We start from the raw sequence: 4,550 nt of genomic DNA, 5'->3' as shown, positions 1-4,550 counted from the left end.
GAAGTTGTCTCTTTGTTACTGTCCCTACATGGCAGCTCCACAATAATACACTGCTGCATTAAACATAGAGAGAACTCTACTATAAACTACAGGACAGGAAGTAAAACACAGGAAAACTATACACTTAGTTTGGACTAAAAACTGTATCTGGTTACTGACAAAGCCTGTGCAGAGCAGATATAGTGTCCAACTGTTTCCCAGGCTGAGCAGCACTCCTCCTGAAAAGAGATCCTTTCTGTTCCTAGTTATCATGGTAATGAAACAGTAGTAGTTGTAGCCATAATATTAGAAATGTTCCCAGTTACAGTAATACCAGGATGTATGTACAATGTACTTTCCGACTTACTGTTGGTGGCAGCAGTTTGTTCTGTTGTTTCTCTCTGTGTCTTCACTTCATCGTACACAGTCTCCTCCACCTTTTTAGCTTAAAGTTTGAAGAACACAGTCTGGTGGTTAATAACTGGCTCATGTTTAATTGACATGGACTTATTTAATAATTTGAAATGAATCTTTTGTCCTGATATTTAATGTTGCTTCCCCCAAATTCAGAATCTTAAGAACGACAATTTATTCAGTGTTTTCCCCAGAACTTTATTCTCCAGACCAACAGTATTCAAACGATCACCGACGATGTTGACATGTTCTTACAGTTAGATGATGCTAGATGAAAGAGGAGCATCTGATTTTTTTGGGAAACTGTTTCATCACACATTCTGCTGATGGTTCAGTAGCTGTGGTCACAGTGGAATCTCTAGTTTTACAGCCAGTATGTTGGAAATATTCAGGTTAGGCAGCAGCAGAGTGCAACAGTTTCATATGCAGCATATGGAACATTGTGAATTAAAGTGTTTACCTGAGGAAACTGTAACTGGGGAGAAACATCACTGAGATAAAACTAAAAAGGGCCATTCCAGTGGATTAGAGCTGGCAGAAGGATTAAATGTGAGTAATTAAATTCATGTGCAGAGGACACACTCACTCACCACTTTAACATTCTGCAGTTGGTTTTGGATTGTATGAGCTCTGGTTACTTACAGTCAACAGTTCAGTGACATCGACAGTGGGATTTTAAATCAGCAGTGCCAAAGCTCCTGGTGAGATCAACTTCTGGTTTGTTTGTTTATGAAATAATCAATGATTTCATGTTGAACCTTTGGCTGCACAGCGATTTTCACCTACACTGCACTAAAAATGTGAACTTACTGGATAAAACCCTGGTCAGTAACAATTCCAACCTCTGTTCAGTCTGATAACATTTCATATGAGGATGATCACACAGACAGAGAAGCAGCATCTGATCCATGTCATAACTCTGATATCTTTTCTTGATGTTTAACAAACTGAACTTACCTTGATGTGGAGGATTTTTGTTAGGTTTGAAAACAACTGAAGCGTAGCTGACCTCCTCCTCCGCCATCGCTGCAGCTCTATCTGACTTGTAGACAGAGACGTGCCACTGACATTGAGCCACAAAGCATCCTAATACGAGAAGTGGCTGTTTCCTCTGTCCAGCTGAGCCACTCACTCACAGGCTTCAAAAGAACAAACTTCTGTTTTTGGTTGAGAAAGTGATTTGCATCAGTCACTGGCTGGGAGTGAACTTCGAGCCATATACAGTAAGTTGTTGTATCATGGAAAGGTCTTATAATAAAAGACTATGATAAAGAGTGAACATGCATAAAGAGGTTTACTACTGTGCAACATGGCCCTTGGGTGTTTAGTTGGTACAGTCACAGGAAACACGTTGATGCTAATTTTAAAGTAACCAGTTTTGCCACTTGAATGACTCCTCTGTCTCAGTTTCTGTGTGACATGCACTCACACGCCGTTTTATAATCTACATTTTGTTTTATTACTGCATTACGGTGGCCTAAACAGACAAGGCACTTGCAAAATCAAAATGTTTTGCAAATCCAGAAACAAATGTCAAAGCACACACAAATAAAATACACACTTGCGCATGAAAAACATACTCATTAACATAAGAAAAGAAAATCCATCCTGGTGCAGGGTGAGATACCTTGGTAACTATTGGGGGAACTGCATATGTTGTTGTCCGTTTGCTTATTTACATCTTATTGCTTGAAGAAAAAAAAAAGAATCTATGCAGAGGTGTCCAAACCTTTGTGTTCAGCAGTCGTATCTGAAGTAGTTCTGGCTTGATTTCAAGGGTGGACATTCAGTCACAGCTTTAGTGGCCCCTCCCTGACATTTACATGCAACTATGTTTGTTTATTAAACATTTATGTGCTAAACTCTGATGACATATAAATTTTAATGTTATTTCCTGAACTGGGGTGTTTTGACAGATGAAGCAAAGTACACAAAGTGTCAAGTTATTGAACTTCATGGTCTTTTTTGCTTTGAAATATTAAATTCCTCAGTGAGAGTGCAGCTGAAGTTTGGCACTAGGTCAGAGAGACTGTTTATGAAATTCTGAAAATGTAGCAGATAGTGTGAAAATTTTATTCTTAACACTAGAGCGGATATTTGATGAATACTCACAGTTGGTGAAGGTACATCTTCACTGCTGGAGCCAGTGAATATTTCTGCTCTGGAAAGCTTCTGCCAATTTGTCTGGCTCTAGGACATCCTTCACAACCTCTAGACTTCCTTGGGAACAGCTCGCTCTGACTAACTAATGAAACAGCTGTCAATAATTAGTAACTGATAAGGTCAGAACAATTAGTTGACACATACTTTAGAAGTATTTCTGCTGATACACGTGCATTTCAGAGAAAGCTGCAATGTCATCTTGTGATACAGGGCAATGGGAGAAATTGCAATGTTTTGAGACGCCCACTAGATGGAGATGGGAAAGCCAAATGTTTGCTTTCCCTGCCATCACTGAGCGCACATACATACAGTACAAAGTCTATAAAAAGTAAAAAGTGACTTTTATTACGGTCAGAATTTCTTCTCTTTACTCTGCAAATAGTTTGTTGTGTCCAATCTGAGGCTTCTGAAATCTGCCATAAAGCCACTTGTTTGCCATTTCAAAATGCCACGCTCCTGACTCCATTAGAAAAAAAACTTAACACCCTATTGCATAACTGACTCATTAAACACTATGTTAGCACCACAAAAAGAGACCGCAGGTGAGCATCTGTTTACAACAAAGGAAGTTGACCTGTTAGGTGGAGATAGGAGGTCAAAACAGAGAGCGAGGAGGAAGGGCTTCTTTTACAGGCAGTGGAAGCAGCATGTGATGCTACTGATGTGGTGACTGCTGAGGCCTGAACAGACTCTTGAGAGGATGTTGCATGCGATGTGGATGACGTGTTGTGGCCAGACACAGCTGGGCAGCATGATGCATGCAGCCTCTATTTTGTTGTGTTGATATAGTGTTTGTACAACTATAATATCTGTAGCACTAATTTGCTGTGAAGGGAAAAAACACCTTGTTTTGTAGTGAAATTTGTGTTTTGGGCAGATTTCTGGGAACTTGAAGGATCTTTCCCTGCAGAATTTATTTGTTGTAAATGGCCACCAAAGATAAAGGCTTTGGATTTAGCCCAGCAGTGTGTAGTTTCCTACACACTGAAAGTCAGTAAAAGTGAATGAAGTGTGTGGAATTTGGTGCAAAAGTTCAATTTTGATAAGTGTTGTTGTAGTTTTGTGTGTAGTGCTTCATTTTGTGGAGTGTGTGAGGCGTTTTGTGTTTTGGGTGTGCAGTTCTTTGAATTGCATTGTCTTTTCAGACAGTGGCTCCTGTTGTCAAAACTGAATTGAAACAAATGAAAAAGCTTCAAGACATTACATGAAGCACTACAGATTGCTGTGTACATAATGTTGTCATACTACTACCTAAAGCATCCATTGCTTGTTATTTCTGACTTGCAGTGTTACAATAATGTCTGTTACTCTTGGTTTAATCGCATCTGAATTTCTGCCTGTGAAATCATTCAGCTTCTTTAGCAGCCAATGGAGAAAGTGCCAGTGGTGAAAGAGTTAACCTTGGAGATTAGTCTCTCTCTGCCTTTTCTTACCTGATTCAGCCCCCCTCCCTCCTCCACATCTCATCTCTCCCTCCATCCATCTTCACTGAAGCAGTTTCAGCAAAAATAAAAAGTCCTGTTGTCAAAACTGAATTGAAACAAATGAAAAAGCTTCAAGACATTACATGAAGCACTACAGATTGCTGTGTACATAATGTTGTCATACTACTACCTAAAGCATCCATTGCTTGTTATTTCTGACTTGCAGTGTTACAATAATGTCTGTTACTCTTGGTTTAATCGCATCTGAATTTCTGCCTGTGAAATCATTCAGCTTCTTTAGCAGCCAATGGAGAAAGTGCCAGTGGTGAAAGAGTTAACCTTGGAGATTAGTCTCTCTCTGCCTTTTCTTACCTGATTCAGCCCCCCTCCCTCCTCCACATCTCATCTCTCCCTCCATCCATCTTCATCTCATCCCCCCTCCCTCTCCAGCCTCCCGTCTCCTCCCTTCCCATCCCTCCTCCCCTGTGGTCTGTATGCCCGGCCCCTTCATTAAGTCTAGTATGAAAGAGAATTCTCTTGCTGGCAGTCACACTACGGGATCCTCACTCA

The 4,550-nt window shown here is 40.3% G+C and overlaps 1 long non-coding RNA gene across 1 annotated transcript; it reads right to left on the bottom strand.

The window, feature by feature from the left end:
- Positions 1–163: 163 nt before the first annotated feature.
- On the bottom strand, positions 164–2,587 carry LOC109970090 (uncharacterized). The gene is made up of 3 exons (XR_002276359.1): positions 2,506–2,587; positions 1,351–1,550; positions 164–424 (listed from the first exon to the last, which is right to left on the bottom strand). It is a non-coding gene; the product is annotated as an uncharacterized LOC109970090 (long non-coding RNA).
- Positions 2,588–4,550: the final 1,963 nt, after the last annotated feature.

Source organism: Monopterus albus, unplaced genomic scaffold, assembly GCF_001952655.1.
Source record: "Monopterus albus unplaced genomic scaffold, M_albus_1.0 scaffold189.1, whole genome shotgun sequence".
NCBI classification, from domain to species: Eukaryota; Metazoa; Chordata; class Actinopteri; order Synbranchiformes; family Synbranchidae; genus Monopterus; species Monopterus albus.
Note: the sequence above shows the minus strand (reverse complement) of the source record. Positions and strands in the feature narration are given on the sequence as shown.